At 42.1% G+C, this 26,532-nt stretch overlaps 1 protein-coding gene and 1 pseudogene across 2 annotated transcripts in view; one reads left to right on the top strand and one right to left on the bottom strand.

The window, feature by feature from the left end:
* The window catches only part of LOC105525239 (zinc finger protein 33A-like), a 141,844-nt gene that overhangs the window by 35,992 nt on the left and 79,320 nt on the right, over positions 1-26,532 (bottom strand).
* LOC105525243 lies at positions 2,968-14,944 on the top strand (annotated as a pseudogene). The gene is made up of 3 exons (XR_001003880.1): positions 2,968-3,089; positions 5,087-5,229; positions 13,961-14,944. The product of XR_001003880.1 is annotated as a eukaryotic translation initiation factor 3 subunit L pseudogene (transcript).

The following is a 26,532-nucleotide window of genomic DNA, read 5'->3' on the forward strand; positions in this document are numbered from 1 at the left end:
TTGTCTGTTACTGGTGTATAAGAATGCTTGTGATTTTTGCACATTAGTTTTGTATACTGAGACTTTGCTGAAGTTTCTTATCAGCTTAAAGAGATTTGGGGCTAAGACGATGGGCTTTTTTAAATAAATACTATAAACACCTCTATGCAAATAAACTAGAAAATCTAGAAGAAATACATAATTTCCTGGACACTTACACTCTCCAAAGACTAAGCCAGGAAGAAGTTGAATCCCTGAATAGACCAATAGTAGGCTCTGAAATTGAGGCGATAACTAATAGCCTACCAACCAAAAAAAGTCCAGGACCAGATGGATTCACAGCCGAATTCTACCAGAGGTACAAGGAGGAGCTGGTACCATTCCTTCTGAAACTATTCCAATCAATAGAAAAAGAGGGAATCCTCCCTCACTCATTTTATGAGGCCAACATCATCCTGATACCAAAGCCTGGCAGAGACACAACAAAAAAAGAGAATTTTACACCAATATCCCTGATGAACATCGATGCAAAAATCCTCAATAAAATACTGGCAAACCAAATCCAGCAGCACATCAAAAAGCTTATCCGCCATGACCAAGTGGGCTTCATCCCTGGGATGCAAGGCTGGTTCAACATACGCAAATCAATAAACGTAATCCAGCGTATAAACAGAACCAAAGACAAAAACCACATGATTATCTCAATAGATGCAGAAAAGGCCTTTGACAAAATTCAACAGCCCTTCATGCTAAAAACTCTCAATAAATTCATTATTGATGGAACATACCTCAAAATAATAAGAGCCATTTATGATAAACCCACAGCCAATATCATACTCAATGGGCAAAAACTAGAATCATTTCCTTTGAAAACTGGCACAAGACAGGGATGCCCTCTCTCACCACTCCTATTCAACATAGTGTTGGAAGTTCTGGCTAGGGCAATCAGGCAAGAGAAAGAAATCAAGGGTATTCAGTTAGGAAAAGAAGTCAAATTGTCCCTGTTTGCAGATCACAGTAACTTTTTAAAATGTTCACTGACAGAGGTAATACAGGAGTGGAAAACCAAAAACTGTAAGTTAAAACTTGTAAGTGGGAGCTAAGCTGTGAGTACACAGAGGCATACAGAGTGATATAATGGACTTTAGACACTCAGAAGGGGGCTGGTAGGAAGGAGGCCAGAGATTTAAAAAACTACACAGGGCCAGGCGCAGTGGCTCATGCCTATAGTCTCAGCACTTTGGGAGGCCGAGGTGTGTGGATCATGAAGTCAGGAGTTAAAGACCAGCCTAGCTAACACAGTGAAACCCTGTCTCTACTAAAAATACAAAATTAGCTGGGTGTGGTGGCACACACCTGCAGTCCCAGCTATTGGGAGGCTAAGGCAGGGGAATCCCTTGAACCTGAGAGGTGAAGGTTGCAGTGAGCCAAAATCACACCATTGCACTCCAGCCTGGGCAACAAGAGCGAAACTCCGTCTCAAAAAAGAAAATATATATATATATACACATTAGGTACAGTGTACGCTACTCGGGTGACAGGGGCACTAAAATCTCAGAATCCACCACTTTATAATTCATCCATAACCAAAAACCACTTGTACTCCAAAAGCTATTGAAGCTTAAGTTAAAAATAAAAATAAAAAATAAATGTCCACTGACCAAAAAAGAAGCATTTTTTTCCATTCCTATTCCCTTCTTTACCACCACTGATGATAATCCCACTTGTTTCCATGCTGGAAAAGCATTTAGTACCATCCACTTAAAAGAATCAAATTATTCAAGGGTTGAGATGCATTTCAGAAGACAGTCATGGCAAGTACAATGATTATCAATTCAAATCACAATTTATTTTCCTGCTCATAATTTTTTTTTCTTTTCTTTTGTTTTTTTATGAGATGGAGTCTTGCTCTGTTGCCCAGGCTGGAGTGCAGTGACATGATCTTGGCTCACCGCAACTTCTGCTTCCTGGATTCAAGCGATTCTCCTGCCTCAGTGTCCCAAGTAGGTGGGACTACAGGCTCGTGACAACACCCGGCTAATTTTTGTAACTTTAGTAGAGACGGGGTTTCACTATGTTGGCCAGGCTGGTCTCGAACTCCTGACCTTGTGATCTGCCCACTCAGCCTCCCAAAGTGCTGGGATTACAGGCATGAGCCACTGCATCGAGCCTAATGTTTTTCCTTTTTAAGAACAGTCTTGACACTTGTGAATGTTCCATTCTTTCTTTTTTTTTTTTTTTTTTTTTTTTTTTAGACTGGGTCTCATTCTTCCTCCTAGGCTGGAGTGCAGTGGCATGACCTCGGGGCACTGCAACCTCCGCCTCCCAGATTCAAGTGATTCTCCTGTCTCAGCCTCCCCAGTAGCTGGGATTACAGGCACATGCCACCACACCAGCTAATTTTTCATATTTTTAGTAGAGACAAGGTTTCACCATATTGACCAGGCTGGTCTCGAACTCCTGACCTCAAGTGATTCACCTGCCTCGGCCTCCCAAAGTGCTTGGATTACAGGCATGAGCGACCTCGCCAGCCTCCATTATTTCTTTAATGCAATAAAATAAATAAATATTTATTTATTGTTTTTTTGGGGTAGTTAGTTCCCAGATGCAGCAAGTGCAGTACTGCAGTTTTATTCATTAGCTGAAATAAATTATGAGTATTTAAATTACACAGCTTTCTCATGAATTACATCTCCCTGATGATTTGGCTGTCCTCGACACTTCCTCGTTTGGCAGAATTCATGACTGGAATTTCTCCAGACATGGTCGGTTCCTGTGGCCCTGCTGGGCTACCCAGCACCACCTCCACTTGCCCATGGTTCCATTATGTCATGGATTATTTCAGTAATATTGTTTGCTCTTCTTTCTATTTGCATAATCCTATCCCTAATGAGATTGAAAACTAGGAACATGCCACTCCCAGGTTCCTTGGGACTTGACACATCCTCCTGGGATCATCTCAGGAAGGGAACTGGCTGTGCAGGCACCATGGAGGTGGTGCTGATCTTTCTATGCAGCCTGTTGGCCCTCACTGTCCTGGCCAGTGCAGCTGGAAAGGAGAAGGAAACTGACCCTTTTCATTATGACTACCAGACCTTGAGGATTGGGGGGTTGTTATGTGCTGTGGTCCTCTTCTCCGTTGGGATCCTCCTTATCCTAGGTTGCAGATACAAGTGCAGTTTCAATTGGAAGCCTGGGACCCCAGGGGAGGAGGAAGCCCAGGTGGAGAACCTCATCACTGCAAATGCAACAAAACTCCAGAAAGCAGAGAGCTGAATGAAGTGCAGCCCTCCGGTGGGAAGCCTCTGGAACCTGAAGGCAGCTGCTTGAACTTTTAGATGCAAATATTGATGCTTAAGAAAACGGCCACTTCAGCAACAAATCTTACTCCAAGAGAAGCCAAGAACTTGTGTGTCCCCCCATACCCTTCCCTGTCCCCTCTAACACCATTCCTCCACCTGATGATCCAACTAATTAATCTCTTGCCTCACCACTGCAGCCTGCAGGCTCCTCCAACTCCTGTGATGTGTCTGTGTATGTGTGTTTGCTGACTCTAGTGTTCATGGCTACTTGTTCATGGTTATTACTGTTAGTGAACTGTGGACTCGCTTTCCTGGGCAAGGGCTGAGCCATGTAGCCATCTGCTCGTCTCTGCCCCCATCACCTCTCACTCCTGGGAGTCTGCTTTATTCCCTGGAGAGTCTAGCTCCTTCCCTTTAGAGCATGGGCAGGAGTCTCCAGTTGTCATGGGACCTGGGAAGGTTTGCACCACTTTTATCATCTTTCTTCATGAAGTCTCTTCACTTCTTTTACAAGAACCTCGCTTCCTTATCCCAGTCCAACCCCAGACTGTTCTGAAGATCAGCAATTGGAGATACAAAGCAAAGCAAGGAGTTTGTGAGCCTAGCACTGCCTTCAGCAGGCTACTATATTTTTCCATGTTTATTTTTCTCCCTGGGGAAGCCCCAGGGAGCCCCATCTGCCCTGCCCTTCACATAGCACCCAGGGATTCCAGTCCCAGGGCTGCTGCTTTTCTTCTTTTTCTTTTTTTTTTCAGTCAGAGTCCCACTCTGTCACCCAAGCTGGAATGCAGTGGCATGATCTCAGCTCACTGCAACATGGGTTCAAGGGATTCTCATGCCTGGGCCTCCCAAGTAGCTGGTACTATAGGCATGCAGCACCACGCCCAGCTAATTTTTGCATTTTTAGTAGAGATGGGGTTTTGCCTGGCCTCAAGCAATCTACCTGTCTAGTTCTCCCAAAATTCTGGGATTACAGGTGTCAGCTACCATGCCTATCCCAGGTCCAGGGCTTCTAATCTGCCCTTGGGGAATGTAGCCCTTGCATATCTTATCAGCAATAACCCCAGGGGCTGTGGTACCCTACCACTCTCCAATCTTCCTGCTTCTGAGACTTCAATCTACAGCCCAGTTTTTCTGGACACAGGCTCCCATCCCTGAAGCTGAGTCTCCAGCAGGTGATGACTGCAGGATTCCCATTCTGTTGTGGCCAGCACACTGGAATGGACAGAGGGAGAGTAAGGGGCCTTTGCTTCTCTGCCCATGTCCCCTTGGTCAGCAGAAACAACTCCCACATCCTTTGCACTGCCTGTCAGTGGTCAGAGAGTTAAGTGAAGTAGGTTAGAGACCCAGTAGACTCCATGCAGCACTGCTGCAGAGGGTACAGGAAGAAGTCAAAGGTCTTAATGAGAGTGGAAGCTCAAACGAGATCCCGCCCTTCCTGTCCTCCATGTGCCTGTGGAAATCAACCAAACCCAGCCTCTGTGGCCAGACTGCTGTTTTCTGTATCATGATCTGTCCTCTGAACAACAGAAAAAAGGAATAAAATATTTGTTTCCTAGTGAAAAAAAAAAAAAAACTATGAACAAAACAAAAGTAAACTTCACTCAATGGATTATTTTTAAAGTAAACAAAAATTTTGGGATCTTTTCTTGAGAATTAAAATATTATTTCAAGACTTTACATAAACTAACAACTTTCTCAACTGTGTTAGTGACAGGAGCCAATGAGTTTCTAACTGCAAAGGAAATGAAGAATATTGAATGCCAAAAAACTCACACAGTCCTTTAATCACTCAATTCTAACAGTGTAAATGCTGAAGTAAGAGAACAATTTTATGACAGTTACTTCAATGAAAATGCAAAGAACATCAGATACTATTTTGACCTCATAATTCAGAATGTGGGCAGGATGGCCCACAACTTGGAATCTTTACTTCAGCTTGGACCAAGTATGTCTGTGCCCTTATGCAAACATCAACCACAATTTGTATTTGTATTATCGCCACCAAAAGCTATTCAGAAGGAAAGAGAAAATATCTTCTGCCTTGTGATTACTTGCATCCATGGATCTGGTGAAAATATGTGAGGCATTTAGATCACTGATCATCTCTGTGATCACAGTGAAGCTATCACTTTTGTTGTTGTTGCAGTAGGTTTCATCTTGGCTCTTCAAAATTTGATTGCATCTTGGGAATCAGAAAATACTTCTAGCAGTAATACTTTCAAACTGTCATTTGAGCTGAAAGACTGCTGTTGATATATAGTGTGGCAGATGTTTACAACTTCCACTGCAATTACTATATCTCAATCTGAATTCTCTTTATTTTTTTAATTTTTATTTTTTATTTTTTTGAGACAGTCTCACTCTGTCACCCAGGCTGGAGTACAGTGGTGCAATCTCAGCTCACTGCAACCTCCACCTCCCAGTTTCAAGCAATTCTCTTGCCTCAGTCTCCCAAGTAGCTGGAATTACAGGCGCTCCCCAGCACGCCCAGCTAATTTTTTTGTATTTTTAGTAGAGACAAGGTTTCACCATGTTGCCCAGGCTGGTCTCGAACTACTGGGCTCAGGCAATCTGCCCACCTAGGCCTCCCAAAGTGCAAGGATTACAGATGTGAGCCACCGTACCTGGCCTTGAATTCTTTTTAATAAAACAAATTTGTTTATAATTTTATATAATATTAGTTGAGGAAATCATACATCTTCCATTTTTAGCTGTTATTGTGTGCTGGTGTGTTTTTCTTTTTGCATACCACACAAAAAGCTTCAAAAGAAATCTTTCCTCATTTAATAAATCTCTACTTTTCAAACAATTCATCACAAAGTTTATGCTTGAATTTTGGTATCTGGCATTCAAATATACACAAATAAAAATAGATAATAGCAACCACTAAAAAAATTGAGCTGAGTTTACTTGATAATCTCACAGCTGTCTTAGTGTGTCTGTCACTCACAAGTCTGAACTCAGAACTAACATCAAACGGGTTGAACCATTGAAAGCATTACAAACTTGCAAACTAATAATCAATTGAAGTGGCCAGGTGCGGTGGCTCACGCCTGTAATCCAAGCACTTTGGAAGGCGGAGACTAGCGGATCACAAGGTCAGGAGATCAAGACCATACTTGCCAACACGGTGAAACTCAGTCTCTACTAAAAAAATACAAAAATTACCCGGGCATGGTGGCACACGCTTGTAATCCCAGTTACTCAGGAGGCTGAGGCAGTAGAATTGCTTGAACCCCGGAGTTGGAGGTTGCAATGAGCCAAAATCACGCCACTGCTCTCCAGCCTGGTGATGGAGTGAGACTTCATCTGAAAAAAAAAAAAAAAATCAATCGAAGTAGAGTTTCCATTGAAGTGGCCTGAGATGGCTATCCTATCCTTGGCTGGTATCTGGGAACGTGAATTTTGGGAAGGTTTGGGAACCTGGATTTCAGAAGAGTTCCCCCAACCCTCACTGATCAAATGGCTCCATTGTACCTAAACAATATGGTTTCTGTGGAACACCTGCTTTTTTTCTGGGAATCTGGAATTTTGATTTGTGCACAATAGACAGTGTCTACATGACCAGTCCCCAATAAAAAGTCCAGCACTGAGTTTCTAATGAGCTTCTGTGACAACATTTCACATTTATTGTCACAGCGTGTTGCTTTTGGAATTCAGCACATCCTATGTGACTCCACTAGGAGAGGATGCTTGGAAGCTGGTGTCAGGTTTCCTCTGGACATGGCCTTGTGACCTCTCCCCTTTGCTGACCTTGCTGTAATAAGTCATAGCCATAGTGTGACTATATGCCAAGTCCTGTCAGTCCTCCTACCAATTTGTTTAACCCAGAAGTGTTCTTGTGAATCCCCAATACAGCTGGTATCAGAAGCAAATTTTTTACTTCTCACTCTGTCACCCAGGCTGGAGTGTAATGGCACAATCATAGCTCACTGCAGCCTTGAACTCCTGGGCACAAGTGATCCTCCTGCCTCAGCTGGGACTACAGGTAAGTATCCTCCCGAGTAGCTGGGACTACAAGCACGTGCCACCATCCTGGGCTCTTTTTTTTCTGTAAAGATGGGGTCTTGCTATGTTGTCCAGGTTTATCTTGAGCTCCTGGCCTCAAGTGATCCTCCTGCCTCAGCCTCTCAAAGTGCTGAGATTACAGGTATGAGTCACTGCACCTGGGCCAGAAGTGGAATTTGCTAGAACAACCCTGACTCACTAAGATTTGGCTCCATCACTGTTTGGGAAAAGGAAGAATGAAGGGGAACGGTGATAAGCCTTTGATAACTGGGTGTCTATGGAGCCCTCCATGGTTTGAGAGCCACAGCTGAACTGCTGTCTGCTATTAGAAGCCACAGTGATCTATGGGGTTAGAAATGGATCCAACCCTGGCTTCTTTGAGCTGTGCCGGATGAAGTGAGGGGGGAAATATGCACCTGGGTGGTGCCTTTGTTTTTTGTTTTCTCCTCCAGGTGGGAGGTAAGAAAAACAACAGTGACAATTATAAAGGTGAGTATTGGGTGGCCCCAAAATGTTAAAAGTTCTCAGAGCTGGAGCAAAGCTGGTGTGGGAGGGTGGGAGGGTGGGGAGGATGCCAAGACTCCATCCAGCCTCTTCTTCAGTCCAGCTGTTGCCCTGTTGCAAGAGCTGCCTCTTTCTTTGCCACCCATGTACTCTCCCCCATCTGCTTTCTAACCTGAATAGTTCCCACAGCAGTAATGCTAACCGAACTGCAAATGCTGGATTTACTGCTATGGGTTTAGTTTGCAATAGAAAAAAATGTTTAATGGCTTTGTGTTTTGTGGCTATTACATCTAGATGTATTAATATGATAAAATTGATATAAAATGTTAAATGCTTTCAATTTCATAAATTCTGGAGGGAGCACACTGATCAGGAGAAGCTGCAGAGGAAAATGAGTGTGACACAACTTCCTTGCTTTTTGCAGCTAGTGGGCAGCTTGAAATTTAAATTCTCAATACTGGAAACAGAACAATTCTCCAAAATTAACAATTTTTGCTATGTTTTTTGCCTATTAGAGCCACTGCAAAAAAAGGAGACGATATGAAGAGAGGCAATCTTGAGCTAGAGATATGCTTTGGAATTTATAAATCTGTTTTTCATCTCTAATGAGCTCTTGTAAGGTCATATAGCTGACACTCAGAGGCTGATGATTTTCTGGCCCCATGTGTATAGTTTTGAGTTGGTCAGCTTGGACCCTAAGGTGAATAAGGTAAACAGAGCCCAACGAAACCTTGCTTGTCACTCGGCTAAGAACATAGCTGTCTAGCCCTGCAGCATCTCAGTCTCCAGTTCCTGGAAGAAAATATATTAGATGCTGGGGAAACTATAAGGCTACAGGGTGACACTGCATGTTGGCAGGAAGAATTGTTCAAGATAGAAACTGTGGGGAGCAAAGAGAGATTCTCATCTGTGTAGCTGCTGCTATGTGCTAATATGGGGGTAAGAAAACTGTTAAGGAATAAAAAAGCCAAGACCTCTGTCCTCACAGGATTTTCAGGCTAGACAGGAAAGTGGTCACCGTACAAATTGTATACAACTCCACTAGTACTTAAGAGGTCTAATTTATTGCTTTGAAACACAAACGCAGGATGTTTAAGGATTATCAGCAGCCTTTCCCTTTGCAGAAATTGTAAACTAAAAATAAAATCCTAAGCCCCCACCAACTAAAGGACACTCCCCTTAGCCAACTGGACTCCAGAAAAACCTTACAACTGAGTTCCTGGCCATGATGAGATGGAGGTCAGACATGTCTCATTATACCCTCTCATGTTTGTGGTTTAGACACAGCAACTGACAGCATTAATGTTAAAATAGAGATCATAAGACTGGCAGAACAGACTTTCATGGCAATGAGATACCAAATTATAAACAAGACCTAAGGCCATGCCAGACAAGGGGTTAGGTCAAGCACCTTAAACTTAAAGAGTAAACTATGGTCTAACTGCCACAAGGTTTTTCCTTTTTCTCTAGCAGCTAAATAAACACTGACCTTGAGATAAGCAAAATGGAAACAATTGTAGCTCATCACCAGACACTAATTGGCTGCCAATCCCTGTCCCAAGCACCGTAACTACAGCTTTGATTAGCCAAGAGACTGATTTCAGTAACTTTCTCCTGATAAGAAGACCACCCACCATAAACTGGTTCTGGCTGGGTTTACATAGGTTGCACACTTGAGTGCCTTTGTGTCCTGAAAAGACCTTTTGACTGATAGGGCCTAATTATAAAACATTCAAATGTTAGGTCTCCACCCCAGTGTGAACATGGGTCATATGTTACATATGTTACATGCATATTGGTTCAATACACGTGCATCAGGACCACCTTCATGCATATTCATAGCTCCTCCTGTAACCTGTTGAAGATGTATCTTTAGCTAACTTGTCCAGCATAATGCTCCTACCCCAACCTATCTTCCTTCAAAGTGCCTGTCCCTGGTCTTAGCCAGAGGCATTCTTCTCAGCCTGTTGTAGGCTGTAACCCCCTATAAGAAATAAAGCCTCCTCTCCATTCCAAATAGTTAAATCTTGTTTTTTGTTGTTGTTGTTGTTGTTTTGTTTGTTTTGTTTTGTTTTTGTTTTGTTTTGTTAGAGATGGAGTTTCACTCTTGTCGCCCAGGCTAGAATGCAATGGTGCAATCTTGGGTCACTGCAACCTCTGCCTCCCAGGTTCAAGCAATTCTCTTGCCTCAGCCTCCTGAGTAGCTGGGACTACTGGCCCCTGCCACCACGCCCGGCTAATTTTTGTATTTTTAGTAGAGATAGGATTTCACCATGTTGGCCAGGCTGGTCTCGAAATCCTGACCTCAGGTGATCTACCTGTCTCTGCCTCCCAAAGTGCTGGGATTACAGGCGTGAGCCACCGTGCCCAGCGTAAATCTTGTGATTTTAAAATTTAACAGAGTCAATTAAACGGTTCCGTGATAGAGCAACATGTAAGACAGACATTAGTTTTTATTGCCCCATAACGCTTCAGTAAGTTTCCCTGAATGTTTGCATTTACTTGTCAATCAACTCACAGGGACTGAGGCAGAAGTAAAACCCACAATTACCTTACCCCTGGCCTATGTGATAAAGTGACATATTTTTAATCACATATTTGAGAGGCATCTCTGCTACTAGGAACTTTTTTTTTTTTTTTTTTACCTTTTAGGTTCGGGGGATATGTACAGGTTTGTTATGTAGGTAAATTCATATCACAGGGGTTTGTTGTACAGATTATTTCATCACCCAGCTACTAAGCCTAGTACCCAATAGTTATTTTTTCTGATCCTCTCCCTCCTCCCACCCCACTCTCATGTAGGCCCAGTGTCTGCTGTTCCCCTTTGTGTCCATAAGTTCTCATCATTTAGCTCCCACTTATAAGTGAGACTGGGTGATTGCTGACCTGCATCTCTCTAGGGTGGACCTCCCAGGATATAAGCAAAAGACCCTTGACCAGAACCACTACCAAGGTCCCTTTCTCTTCTGCCTCCAAGTTGGGGAGTAAACATAAGCCCTAAGATCACCCCAGAGCTGTAGTGGGAAGCCCAGGAGAGATAAAATCTGAGTAGTTTTAAACTAGAATATGCATGTGGCTTTTTAAAGATGTTTCAATATTTTTGCTATTCTCCCCTTGAGATTTTGGGGTCTTTGCCCACCCTTACCAGATTGGACACTAGTGCTCACTTGTCATTACTTGTCATGTAATGTCACTGACACATTACATGAAAGTGATGCTGTGTAACTTTCAAAGTTATGTTTAAAAAGGCCTGGTTCACTCAGGTCACTCACCTGTGTGCCCTTGACCACCAAGTCAAAGCTCTGAATGTCCTGAGACTGCTCTGCTACCTGGAAGCCCAGGGTACCTGGGAGGTCTCCTATAGGCCCTGCAGCCAAAGCCCCATGTCCTCTGCAGACATGTGAGTGAAGTCACTTCCAGATGATGCCAACCCTTTGCTGTGGATTCAACTCCAGCCAATGAGTCTTCTCTGCAGTCCCCAAACACCAATGAGCAGCAATAAGCCATCTTTTCTGTGCCTTCCTAGCCCTGTGAACCATGAACAAAATAAAGTGGTTGTTTTATGCGTTATTTGGTGCTGGTGGTTCTTTCTTAAAAAAAAAAAAAAAAAAGTCACAGTAAAAGCACCAAGAATAATACACTTGTAGGACATTCACAAGGTACAAAACAACATACACTGAAATCTAGGTTTCCTTCTTTCCCTCTTCCACGGCCTATCAGGTTCTGCTTCTGGAAGTAACAATGGTTAAGTTTCTGCACATCTTTCCAGATTTGTTAATTAAACAATCATATAGCACCGACACTGTGAGGAAACTTTTTAAAGACTTTACTTACATTTATTCATTTACTCTTCATTCACTGTGGACACTCAGGTGGCAGCAGGAAGGAAAGTATTTTGCTCAACCAAATGAAAGTCTGATCTGCTCTTTGAATGCTGTTCCTTCAATCATATGGTTCTATTTTCTTGATATATTCCCAAATCTTTTTTATTTTCTCCCCTAATTGAGCATTCAGAGATGTAACACTGTTTTCTAGTTTTTCTTCTGTTTCACCACTAAATCTTAAATTTCATATGAGACAGGCAGTGATGAAATTCCTGAGTCACTGGACATGTATATGTATGTCTGTGATGGTAACACACACACACATTTTTCTATCTAGTTATTAACCATTAAAATTCTATACTCAGAGTGAGGAAATATTACACGTTCCTTCCCAAACCCTGTCAAATACCCCCTCAATTAAATAATCCCTGAAAAAAATGGCAACATCCATATTAATGCAGTTTTTATCTCATCAATGACCCATTTGATAAAATAGTTCTAGAAACTTGTAATGAATCAGCAATGATGGAAATTTGTACTGAACCATTTCATATCTAAAAGGGTATCTACTTTGTTTTAGACATGACAACTCTGTCATGTTTATTTTAGAATTTTCCATTTCTGCGTGTTTAAAGGGCTTGTCAATTCCCTTCCCTTTCCTAATTTTCATGACCAGATCATAAGAATGTGTGTGATGAGGCTGACTGATGTGCCACAACCCATATATAATCCTGGAATTTAGGGTTATCTGAAGTCTCCATTTAAAAGAATATTAATTATATGTTTTCAAACAGCCGGCTGGTGAATATATAGTGCTTCATTTTTCTTAATGTCTCAGTGAATAGCCAGCCTTTTATGTATACATTAATAGAGGATCTCTCAAAAAATTCAGAGATTCAGAAATAAATACATAAACTTAATTGCATAGGGAGAAAAAATAGGTACTATACATAAGTGGTAAAAGAAGATTTTATATAATTACTTTTTAAAACTAAATTTATAATAATGCTTTTTAAACTAAATCTGGAACAAATTTTAAATTATTTAATCTAGAAATGTCCAGTGATTCAGGAACAGTAGAAATGGGTGGGGAGGGCATTTCAACTCAAGCATGGAACTCCTTTTATTCTCAACATGTTAGCTTTTTCTCTCTTCACTCTGAAATGTTCACTATCAAATATATTTGAGAGACAGGTCTTTTTTCCTCATTTAACATTTATTTCATACACAGAGAATAATACTGTGGGTCTGGGATTCAGTTTTTGAAATGCAACATATAATCTAAGTGACCATTTACCCATGTCAAAGTAGCAGCAGTTGGACCCCATAATGTGGCATGTATTCCCTAGAAAATTCTACGGTGAGCTATCACTGTGATCATGTGATGAACCATATCTTGCCTTCCATTCTAATCATCACTCTGTGAGCTTCGAGATTCAAGTTTGACAGCATTTGTCAATTTCAAAATGTCATACAAAGAGTGCTCAAATATGGGAAATTTTGTGTACTGTTGCTGAGACATGTTCACTTTCATCTTCTGATTGTGGTTTCTTCAAATAGGCCAATTCACTTGTACTCAAAATGTCTTCCTCATGTTTTTGTTTCTCCCACTCCAATTTGTCTATGGATTTATGAGCATGTTTTATAGTATTATTACTGATTTGTACTTTTGATTCTTCCACCAAGCTTTTTGTCTTAAATATTTTCCTATTTTTAGAAAAATGTAGTGTTTCCCCACACCACTTTTGTACCCAATCTTTCATAGAATAGGTACAGAAAAGACACAACCACACTGCCTTCATCAGATGAGGAGAATCTTGATACCAAATACAGTATGAGACATTCCATGAAAGGGAAATTATAGACCAAAGTCTTCTGAGTATAAATGTCAAAATCTGAAACCAAATATTAAAGTGGCCTAAATCTGGAGATTTTTAGGAAAAAAACTGAAATTTCATGGTGGGAAACATAATTTTGCCTAGTTTAGAAGTTTTGAGGGGTTCTTTTAAAGAAAAATTTAAAAGATAAATAATATTAAATGGATATAAAGAGTTACAAAATAAAAGTATTATAAAAGGTTATAAAAATGTTTATGAAATTATTTTGCTGTCAAGATTCATTGGGATTAGATTTCTTTATAAGGTCTTATTAAAATTAGCCATAATATTAAAAATACATTAATATCCAACTAAATGATACAAATGATGAATTGATGGGTGCTGACGAGTTGATGGGTGCAGCACACCAACATGGCACAAGTTTACATATGTAACAAACCTGCACGCTATGCACATGTACCCTAGAACTTAAAGTATAATAAAAAAAAAAAATAAGCTTAAGATTTGTTCTCCATCAAACTTGGCAAAAAGAGTATGTATTCCCGTGTGCCAGAGTGCCAGGTCACCACATACTATTATGTTGGGTTTGCATATTTGATGATGTGTCACTACCAGAATGCCATCTGGGTCTTCACCAACATCCTCCTCTACATCCAGAGGACCAAGAGCATGTTCCAGAGGACCACATACAAGTATGAGATGATTAACAAGCAGAATGAACAGACGCATGTGCTACTGGCCATTGCTCTCACGATGTACCCCATAGGTATCGATGAGAGTATTCACCTCCAGCTGCAGGAGAAATACGGGGACAAGATGCTGCACATGCAGAAAGGTGACCCACAAGTCTGTGAAGAACTTTTCAGTTACTCCTGCCCCAAGTTCCTGTCGCCTGTATTGCCCAACTACGATAATGTGCACCCTAACTACCACAAAGAGTCCTTCCTGCAGCAGTCAAAGGTATTTTCTGAAGTACAGCAGCAGGCCCAGCTTTCAACCATCCCCAGCTTCCTCAAGCTTTACACCACCATGCCTGTGGCCAAGCTGGCTGGCTTCCTGGACCTCACAGAGCAGGAGTTCAGGATCCAGCTTCCTGTCTTCAAACACAAGATGAAGAACATAGTGTGGACCAGCGGCATCACAACCCTGGATGGTGAATTTCAGTCAGCCTCAGAGGTTAATTTCTACATTGATAATGACATGATCCACATCGCAGACACCAAGGTCGCCAGGTGCTATGGGGATTTCTTCATCCATCAGAGCCACAAATTCGAGGAGCTTAATCGAACTCTGAAGAAGATGGGACAGAGACCCTGACAACATTTACACACACTATTCAGGAACCTGTTTTGATATATTATAGGCAGGAAGTGTTTTTGCTACCATGAAACCTTTACCTAGATCAGCCATCAGCCTGTCAACTCAGTTAACAAGTTAAGGACCAAAGTGTTTCAAGTGGATATCAGTAAAAGATCTTTGGAGCCAGGAAAAAAAAAAAAAAATTGTTCTCAATGAGATTACATGTGGTAATAATTTTTAATTCTCAAATCTGTTTCTTCTTGAAACTTCTGAGATTTATATCTCAGAAGTTCAACCTTTACTATATTTTTTTACACATTATTTACAGATCATACATCATTGCCCTCTGTTTCCTTTCCCCTTCAAAAGGTGTATCTTTTTACTTCACTACAGTGGTAATTTTGTCCTTCATCTTTTCCATCAACTCTTTTAACTTTTCCCTCATATTCTATTTCTGCTGTTATAATACTGAAATATTGATCTGAAAGGTTAAAAAAAATTTCTCAGATGTAACATGATTTTATCCTCTTAACATTTTGATATGTCTGAATTGATGCATGTAGTCAGGAAACTTCCCATGCTATTATCAGGTTGGTGCACCAGTAATTGTGGGTTTTGCCATTACTTTCAATGGCAAAAACTGCAATTACTGGTGCACCAACCTAATACTAGGAGCCATATATCTACCTGCTCAAGGTGCTAGTTTTCATGTTTACATTCCTCTATAATACAATGTTCACTCATGGCCTTGAATACATTGTGCTTGTGTCTAATTAAATTCAAGTTTCCCTTTCATCAGGTTTGACTTCAAGTTATTTAAACAGACTTTATTTAGGCACTTCCCATTCTCAAGTGTGCCTCAGTCCAGGTTGCTCAGATAGTTGCTTAGATTAAGTCAGTGAGACAGTTGGGGTCACAAATTTAATTCATTAATCCACTAAAGAATCAGCCCAGAGAGCCATATTTTCAGTTAATTTCAATTAGCTGCTCATGAAGGGTTGGCCAGTTGAATGGAAATTGATTCTTGGCACAGCCATCAAGTGGCAATTGGTTTAAAATGTCTTGAGTTCTGAGCTAGCTCGGGGGCTGATATAGTTTGGATATGTGTCCCTGCCCAAATCTTATGGTGATTTGTAATCCCCATTATTGGAGATGACTGGGTGAGAGGTAACTGGGTCATGGGAGTGTATGTCTCATAAATGGTTTAGCATCATCCCCTTGTTGCTGCTCTTGCAATAGTGAGATCTGGTTTAAAAGTGTGTGACACCTCCTCCTACCTTGCTCCTGCTCTGGCCATGTGATGTGCATGCTCCCACTTAGCCTTCTGTTATGATTCTAAGTTTCCTGAGGCCTCCCCAGAAACCACGCAGATGTCAGTATCATGCTTCCTGTAAAGGTTTCAGAACCCTGAGCCAATTTAAATTACCCAGTCTGAGGAATTTGTTTTTTGGTTGTTGTTGTTGGTGGTGGTGGTGGTGGTTGTTGTTGTTGTTGTTGTTTTGGGGGGGGGGTTGTTCGTTTGTTTTGAGACAGAGTCTCACTCTCTCGCCCAGGCTAGAGTGTAGTGGTGTGATCCTGGCTCACTGCAACCTCCTCCTCCTCCTGTGTTCAAGCAATTCTCCTCCCTCAGCCTCCTGAGAAGCTGGAATTACAGGCGCATGCCACCACACCCAGCTAATTTTTGTATTTTTAGTAGAGACAGGGTTTCACCATGTTTGTCAAGCTGGTCTCGAACTTTTGATCTCGTGATCTGCCCACCTCGGCCCCCCAAAGTGCTGGGATTACAGGTGTGAGCCACTGCACCTGGCCAGTAATTTCTTTATAGCAATGTGAGAATGACCTAATACAGAAAACTGGTACCAAGGAGTGGGGTGTTACTATAAAGGTACCTGAAAATGTGGAAGCAGCTTTGGAACTGGGTAATGGGCAGAGGTTGAAAGAGTCTGGAGAACGTGGAAGAAGACAGGAAGATGAGGGAAAGTTGAGAACTTCTTATAAACTGGTTAAATGATTGTGACCAAAATGCTGATAGGGATATGGAAAGTGAAGTCCAGGCTGATGAGTTCTCAGATGGAAATGAGGAACTTATTGGAAACTAGAGCAAAAGTAACACATGTTATGCCTTAGCAAAGAGCTTGGCTGGATTGCATCCATGTCCTAGGGACCTATGGAAGTTTGAACTTGAGAGTGATATCATGGAGTATCTGGCAAAAAAAAAAAAAATTCTAAGCAGCAAAGTGTTCAAGAAGTGGCATGGGCCAGGCATGGTGGCTCACACCAGTAATCCTAGCACTTTGAGAGGCCAAGGCAGGCAGATCACTTGACCCCAGAAGTTCAAGACCAGCCTGGGAAACATGACAAAATCCCATCTCTAAAAATATAAAAAAATAGCTGGCATGGTGGCATGTAGTCCCAGCTACTCAGGAGGCTGAGATGGGACAATTACCTAAGCCTGGGGAGTTGAGGGTGCAGTGAGCCATGATCATGCCATGGCACTTCAGCCTAGATGACACAGTGAGACCTTGTCTCAAAAAAAAAAAAAAAAAAAATGGTGTGACTGCTTCTAACAGCCTATGCTTGGATGTGGAAGCAAAGAAATAAGTTGGAACTTCTATTTAAAAGGTAACCAGAACATAAAAGTTGGGAAAATTTGCATCCTGCAGCCTGGCCATCTGGTAGGAAAAAAAAAAAAGGCCTATCTTCAGAAGAATTCAAGTGGGCTGCTGAGTAACCACATGCTAGAGAAATTTGTATAACTAAAAAGGAGGCAAGTGCTGATATCCCAGACAATAAAAAGGCTTGAAGGCATTTTAGAGATCTCAGAGACAGCCCATCCAAACACAGGATCAGAGGCCCAGGGAGGAATGGTTTTGAAGGCCAGGCCCAGGCCTGCACTACCCTGCACATCCTCAGGACACTGCTCCCTGCCTCTTGGCAACTCCATATCCAGCTGTGGCTTAAAGGGTCCCATGTATAGCTGTGGCTGCTGCTCTGACAAGTGTAAGTCATAAGCCTTGGTGGCTTCCACATGGTGTTAAGTCTACTGGTATACAGAATGCAAGAGTGAATGAGGCTTGGCACCATCTACCTAGATTTCAGAGGATGTATGGAAAAGCTTGAGTGTCCAGGCAGAAGCCTGCTGTATGGGTGGAGCCCTCACAGAGACCCTCTACTAGGGTGGTGTAGAGGAAAAATGTGGGGTTGGAGCCCCTACACAGAGTCCATACTGGGGCATTTGCTGGTGGAGCCACCATCCTCCAGACCCCAGAATGGTAGATCTATTGGCAGTTTGCACCCTGCGCATGGAAAAACTGCAAGCACTAAACTCCAGTCCATGAGCTTTGGGAGCTGAACCTTGCAAAGCCACAGAGGCAGAGCTGCCCACCACTTTGGGAGCCCATTGCTTGCACCAATGCCCTGGATGTTGGACGTGGAGTGAAAGGAGATTATTATGGAGCTTTAAGATTTAGTGATTGCATTGCTGGGTTTTGAATATGCATGGAGCCTGTAACCTCTTTCTTTGTGCCTATTTATCCCTTTTGGAATGGGGTTTGTTACCAAATGCTTGTACTCCCATTGTATTTTGGAAGTAATTCTAAACTTGTTTTTTATTTTACAGGTGGAAGAAATTTACCTTGTCTCAGATGAGACTTTGGACTTCGGACTTTTGAGATAATGCTTGAATGGGCTAAGACTTTGGGAGACTGTTGGGAAGACATAACTGTATTCTGAAATGTGAGAAGGACATGAGATTTGGGAGTGGCAAGGGGTGGAATAATATAGTTTGGATATGTGTCCCTTCCCAAATCTTATGTTGAATTGTCATCCCCAGTATTGGAGGTGGGGCCTGGTGCGAAGTGATTGGCTCATGGGGGTAGTTTTCTCATGAACGGTTTAGCCCCATCCCCTTGGTGCTGTCCTTGCAAAAGTGAGTTCTCATGAGATCTGGTTGCATAAACATGTGGGGCATCTTGCTCTCACTCTCTTTTTCTTCTTCTCCTGCCATGTGGGATGCCTACTTCCCCTTCACATCCCACCATGATTGGAAGATTCTAGAAATCTACCAAGAAGCCCAGGCCACTATGCTTCCTCTGCAGCCTGCAGAACCATGAGCCAATTAAACCTCTTTTCTTTATGAATTACCCAGTCTCAAATATTTCTTTATATCAATGCAAGGATGGACTAATACGGGGCCAAGCAGACCGTGGTCCCTTAGGATGGTCAACTGATTTATATTGCAAGGTGAGATCAGGGATTAAAACCTAGAGGTTGAAGGATTCATTTTTTATTATTGCTTCAGCTCTTCCTTAACCACCTCTTCCAGGGCATCAGCCTTCCTGAAGAAACTTTGGGGTAAGAGCAGTTGAGAAAGCAAGTGAAAATAGCTTTCAGGTTTCAGGGTATTATTTCAAGGTCTCAGGTCTTCAGAGACCTCAGTCCGCAGAAAACCAATTACCTTCTTGTGCCAGATCCGTCACTCATCAGTGCTGTGATTCTGGGCAGACCACTTCAAATCTCTCCATTTCACTTTCCTGAACTCTCAAATATGGGTTGTAGCCCTTCCTTTGCCCATTCCTCCTGGCTAGTGTAAGCATCACAAGAAATAACAGATATTCTCCGTGAGCTGTAAAGCATCATACCCATGGAAAGAAAAAAGAAAATTCCATCCTCCACTCCCCTGGAGCCATCCATGTTTCTTCTCTGTATTCAACCACTACCAAGGTTCTGGTGTATTCTTCTAGACATATAATGATTGAACACTTTAGGGCACTTATGGATTGCCAGTCTTCTAAAGGCTTTACCTCCATTTCACCATTTTTAGCCCTATAACATAACATAGGCCATATTAACCTTTCAATACCACAGAACAGGGAACTGAGGCACAGAGAGGTCTCTATAACTTTCTCAGGTTTGTGCATCTTCTAAGTAGGACTTGAACCCACACCTTTATGCACCAGGCCCAGTGCTGTTGGTCACTCCAATATTTCTATATTGTCTCATCTCAATACAGGTGTTTGCCTACACCGTCAGTCTGTTGGTTATGAGTGCAACCCGCACTGCAGGTTCTTGTTAAAATCCAACTGAGATTCAAGGGTTTTGCTATGCAGATGGTGAATAATGGGTCAAACATTTAAGCTGTAAATAAACAATTACTCGTTTCTCTGTGACCTCGGGCAGGAATTTGTCAAAAGCTGTCTTTTTCATTGTACACTTCCCAGCATCTTGCCTCCAGGATATGACAGTAGATCTTAAGGGATCAAGACAATCTACTGTCCACACCAAGCTGAGGAAGAGAATAATCCACTACTGGCCTCATAACTGGGTGCACCCTGGAAAGCAGTCAACTGAAAGTACTGTGGAAATTAAATTGTTAAGTTCATTCCAGCATAACAATTCTAGATTATTCAGTATCCCATATTTCAGACAACTCTAAAATTGCTATGCTATATTCTTTATTTCATGTGTGCAAATTTATTAAGTCAATCACTAGTGCTACAACTACAGAAGATACATTTACAACTTCAAAATTGTTTAATACCATAGAATATCTCAATGTAATATTTAGATATTTAGCTGCTTGTTAAACATTAGCTAAAATGAAATGCTTCCTGAACAATGCTGCCATATTTTTTAAATTAATGGACATTATGTGAAATTGTTTTGAATTAACATAAAAACTGAAGTAGTAGCACAGAAAGTTCTCATATACCCTTCCCCCAGCCATTCACAGACTACTCAGGGTTGCCATGGTTATGCTGGCCCTACAGGAGCGTAACAAACTGTAGGTGGTCTTCTTATCAGGAGAAAGTTACTGAAATCAGTCTGTTGTCCAATCAAAGCTGCAGTTACGGCTTGTGGAACAGAGGTTGGAGGTTAGTCAGTATCTGTTGGTGAGCTACAATTATTTGAATATTGCTTATCTTGAGGTGAGGGCTTGTTTAGCTACTAGAGAAAAATTAACTTGTGGCAGTTAGAACACAGTTTATTCTTTAAGTTTAGGGTGCATGACTTAACCCTTGCCTGTTGTGGCCTTTAGTCCTGTTTATAATTTGGTATCTCATTGCCACAAAGAGTCCATTATGTCAGTCTTTTTTTTTTTTTTTTTTTTTTTTGAGATGGAGTCTCGCTCTGTCACCCAGGCTGGAGTGCATGATCTTGGCTCACTGCAAGCTCTGCCTCCGGGTTCACGCCATTCTCCTGCCTCAGCCGCCCAAGTAGCTAGGACTGCAGGCACCCATACCATGCCCAGCTAATTTTTTGTATTTTAGTAGAGATGGAGTTTCACCATGTTAGCCAGGATGGTCTCGATCTCCTGATCTCATGATCCGCCCTCCTCAGCCTCCCAAAGTGCTGGAATTACAGGTGTGAGCCACCACACCCAGCTATGTCAGTCTTATTATCTCTATTTTCACACTAATGCTGGGCAGTTCTGTCTAAACCGTAAACATGAGGGGATACAAGGAGATGTGTCTGAACCTCCTCCCCAGAAACTCAGTTTTAAAGTTTTTCTAGGGTCTCTTTGACCAAGGTAGGGCCTGTTCAGGCAGTGAGGGGTTAGAAATTTATTTTTAGTTTACAATTCCCACAAAGGCAAAGGCTGCTGATAAACATCTGCTCTTGTGTTTCAAAGCAACACACACACTTTTTTTCTTTTCTTAGATGGAGTAAAAAGACAGGGCACCCAGGAAAGTCATGCAACATGGTGGTCCTACCACTACCTAGAGCCTCTCCTCCTCATTAAAGTGGCCTGTGGAGGGCTTAGCCCAGCAGGCTTAGAGCTTCTATAGAATGGGTATCTGCTCCCTGGGAGGATGTTCTAGGACATCCCTCATTTGCCTGCAGCAATTTTGGGGGTTGTTTTCAAAGCACAAGTGTGTTCCCAGCTAAGAACAGCCTCATCAGCACTCTCCTCAGATGTGTCGGTCTCCTTGATGGGCCAAAAGAAAGTGAGAAGCCACTGAGAACATATATACTTACTTGCCTTCCCTTTTTTATGCTACCCATTCCACCATCACATTTCCTCTTCCTCTTTTTCTCCATCCTTCATACCCTCCATATCTTCTCCGAGATGGAGGACAAGAAGTCAGCAAGTTTGTGCCTCAGTGAGTTATTTCAAGGTACACACCACTCTCCCCTGAGGCTGATGAGATCTGCAATCATATTTTAAAAGCACTGTGAGGATTATATTATGCTGTGCACTTCACATAGGTCTGTTTTTTCTCCTGATGACTTTAGAAACTCAGAAGGGGTACAGTGGTTAAGTCAAAAATCAAAGTTCCCCAAAACTGGTACAGAGGATACCTGTGGAAAAGATAAGACCTTTTCCTGCCATATTTATCTCTCAAGTTGATTTAGATTCGCAATGGCACAGTCCTTAATTCAAAGGGGAAGCTGGTGCTGAGGGAAATGCCTCTAAATTACAGTTTATAATGGAAACTGTCAGTTGGTAAGAGATGCCCACCTAATACCACCTCTACCAAGGGTATTGTATGTCTCCCATAATATACATTGTCAGATTTTTATCTCTAGATTTGATTGGAAAAGAAATAAACCAGGAAAGCAAAATTTCTGTATAAGAAAGAAGCATGGTCTTACATTGACAAAGTCTTCTTTATTTGGAGATGACTTGTCCAAAATTTTCTGCAAAAGCTGGGAGGGCACAGAGTGACTGTCAGTGCCCTGGAGGTTGGTGATTATGGATCACTCAGGGAACTGTGCTTAATATGGTGCATGGAGGTGGTGGGTTCACATGCATGGACTGAGTTGATGTAGGGTCATCCTGCTGGGTGGAGGCAGGATGGGAAATAGGAGGAGCAGGAAAGAAATGAGAAACCACCAGGAGCCAGGAAGGAGGACAGTTTTCCCCTAGAAACATCAGAGGAAACCTGGCCCTGCCTATGGATTTTGCGCTACTAGCTCTGAGAACTAAGACATTTCTGTTGTTTTAACCCACCCAATTTGTGGCCCATGTGATTTCAGGCCTAGGAAGCTGATAAACCAAGACAAATCAATAAACCCATATTTTGAATTTGCATGCATTTGTTTCATATATACTCCTAATATTTCCACAATTATTATTTTTCTGTTTATCTTTCTGTATTTTATATACCATTAGTGTCATTTTAGGTTAATTTAAATAATTTCTCTGGTTGTGAAGACAATGTAAGTATATAATAACTTCATAATAATATATATGTATATAGATATATTTTTTTAGATGGAGTCTCACTGTGTAGCCCAAGCTGGAGTGCAGTGGCACAATCTCAGCTCACTGCAACAGCTGCCTCCGGGGCTCAAGTGATTCTCATGCTTCAGCCTCCCCAGTTGCTGGGGCTACAGGCACACACCACCATGCCAGGCTAATTTTTTTAATTTTTTGTAGAAACAGGAGTCTTGCCATGTTTCCCAGGGTGGTCTCGAACTTCTGAGCTCAGGCGATCTGCCCGCCTCAGCCTCCCAAAGTGCTGGGATTACAGGTGTGAGCCACTGCGCCCAGCCACAATATTATTTTTATCATAGGTACTAATACATATTAAGTTTTAGCTAATTCTAATTGCTTATTAATATCAATAAAAATGTGCAGATCATCTTGTTATTGAAGCTCTGTGGATCTGTGAGCTCAGGGAGATGCCTCCGTGTGCAGTGGGAAGCCTCAGGTGCAGCATGCCTGGCATCTCCTGCTCAAGATAAGAGTGCAGACAGGGAGCTTGCTGGCCATGTTTGCAGGAAGGAGACTAGACTGAGGCAGGAGAAACAGTCTGTCACCAACACCCACCAGTGCTTTCACGCCTGAGTCAGACCAGAGCTTTTCAGATGTTACTGTGTGCACAAGTCATCTGAGATCATGTAAAGTGTGAATTCTGATTCCATGGGTCTGGAATAGGACCTGGCTTTGCATTTCTAAAGGGTCCTTTCCCCCAAACTTTCCCATACATATTTTAATATCCTCAAATTCATAAGAATAGTGGAAAACAAGAAGGAAAGCCATAAGCAGACAGAAACCAAAGAGTAATCTCTTGCAGAGAGAACTAAAGACTTTTGACTTAAACATTTCCTAGTCCAGGGCCAGGAACTGTGGCTCACGCCTATAATACCAGCACTCCGGGAGGCCGAGGTGGCTGGATAACCTGAGGTTAGGAGTTTGAGACCAGCCTGACCAACAAGGTGAAACCCTGTCTCTACCAAAAATACAAAAATTAGCCACCTGTGGTGGCAGGGGCCTGTAGTCCCAGCTACTCAGGAGGCTGAGACAGGAGAATTGCTTGAACCCAAGAGGCGGAGATTGCAGTGACCTGAGATCATGCCATTGCACTCTAGCCTGGGAGACAGGGCAAGACTCCATCTCCAAATAAATAAATAAAATAAAAACATTGCCAGTCCAGGCAGGAAGATGGCTAGAGAGGACAGTTGAGATGCTGACAGAGGTGTCACTTTAAGAAACAAACCAGAAATGAAAGTAAACACACCCCAAATCTTTTTTTTTTTTTTTTTTTTTTTTTTTTTTTTTTTTTTTTTTTTTTTGAGATGGAGTCTCGCTCTGTCACCCAGGCTGGAGTGCATGATCTTGGCTCACTGCAAGCTCTGCCTCCGGGTTCACGCCATTCTCCTGCCTCAGCCGCCCAAGTAGCTAGGACTGCAGGCACCCATACCATGCCCAGCTAATTTTTTGTATTTTAGTAGAGATGGAGTTTCACCATGTTAGCCAGGATGGTCTCGATCTCCTGATCTCATGATCCGCCCTCCTCAGCCTCCCAAAGTGCTGGAATTACAGGTGTGAGCCACCACACCCAGCTATGTCAGTCTTATTATCTCTATTTTCACACTAATGCTGGGCAGTTCTGTCTAAACCGTAAACATGAGGGGATACAAGGAGATGTGTCTGAACCTCCTCCCCAGAAACTCAGTTTTAAAGTTTTTCTAGGGTCTCTTTGACCAAGGTAGGGCCTGTTCAGGCAGTGAGGGGTTAGAAATTTATTTTTAGTTTACAATTCCCACAAAGGCAAAGGCTGCTGATAAACATCTGCTCTTGTGTTTCAAAGCAACACACACACTTTTTTTCTTTTCTTAGATGGAGTAAAAAGACAGGGCACCCAGGAAAGTCATGCAACATGGTGGTCCTACCACTACCTAGAGCCTCTCCTCCTCATTAAAGTGGCCTGTGGAGGGCTTAGCCCAGCAGGCTTAGAGCTTCTATAGAATGGGTATCTGCTCCCTGGGAGGATGTTCTAGGACATCCCTCATTTGCCTGCAGCAATTTTGGGGGTTGTTTTCAAAGCACAAGTGTGTTCCCAGCTAAGAACAGCCTCATCAGCACTCTCCTCAGATGTGTCGGTCTCCTTGATGGGCCAAAAGAAAGTGAGAAGCCACTGAGAACATATATACTTACTTGCCTTCCCTTTTTTATGCTACCCATTCCACCATCACATTTCCTCTTCCTCTTTTTCTCCATCCTTCATACCCTCCATATCTTCTCCGAGATGGAGGACAAGAAGTCAGCAAGTTTGTGCCTCAGTGAGTTATTTCAAGGTACACACCACTCTCCCCTGAGGCTGATGAGATCTGCAATCATATTTTAAAAGCACTGTGAGGATTATATTATGCTGTGCACTTCACATAGGTCTGTTTTTTCTCCTGATGACTTTAGAAACTCAGAAGGGGTACAGTGGTTAAGTCAAAAATCAAAGTTCCCCAAAACTGGTACAGAGGATACCTGTGGAAAAGATAAGACCTTTTCCTGCCATATTTATCTCTCAAGTTGATTTAGATTCGCAATGGCACAGTCCTTAATTCAAAGGGGAAGCTGGTGCTGAGGGAAATGCCTCTAAATTACAGTTTATAATGGAAACTGTCAGTTGGTAAGAGATGCCCACCTAATACCACCTCTACCAAGGGTATTGTATGTCTCCCATAATATACATTGTCAGATTTTTATCTCTAGATTTGATTGGAAAAGAAATAAACCAGGAAAGCAAAATTTCTGTATAAGAAAGAAGCATGGTCTTACATTGACAAAGTCTTCTTTATTTGGAGATGACTTGTCCAAAATTTTCTGCAAAAGCTGGGAGGGCACAGAGTGACTGTCAGTGCCCTGGAGGTTGGTGATTATGGATCACTCAGGGAACTGTGCTTAATATGGTGCATGGAGGTGGTGGGTTCACATGCATGGACTGAGTTGATGTAGGGTCATCCTGCTGGGTGGAGGCAGGATGGGAAATAGGAGGAGCAGGAAAGAAATGAGAAACCACCAGGAGCCAGGAAGGAGGACAGTTTTCCCCTAGAAACATCAGAGGAAACCTGGCCCTGCCTATGGATTTTGCGCTACTAGCTCTGAGAACTAAGACATTTCTGTTGTTTTAACCCACCCAATTTGTGGCCCATGTGATTTCAGGCCTAGGAAGCTGATAAACCAAGACAAATCAATAAACCCATATTTTGAATTTGCATGCATTTGTTTCATATATACTCCTAATATTTCCACAATTATTATTTTTCTGTTTATCTTTCTGTATTTTATATACCATTAGTGTCATTTTAGGTTAATTTAAATAATTTCTCTGGTTGTGAAGACAATGTAAGTATATAATAACTTCATAATAATATATATGTATATAGATATATTTTTTTAGATGGAGTCTCACTGTGTAGCCCAAGCTGGAGTGCAGTGGCACAATCTCAGCTCACTGCAACAGCTGCCTCCGGGGCTCAAGTGATTCTCATGCTTCAGCCTCCCCAGTTGCTGGGGCTACAGGCACACACCACCATGCCTGGCTAATT

Source organism: Colobus angolensis, unplaced genomic scaffold, assembly GCF_000951035.1.
Source record: "Colobus angolensis palliatus isolate OR3802 unplaced genomic scaffold, Cang.pa_1.0 Scaffold524, whole genome shotgun sequence".
Taxonomy (NCBI): Eukaryota; Metazoa; Chordata; class Mammalia; order Primates; family Cercopithecidae; genus Colobus; species Colobus angolensis.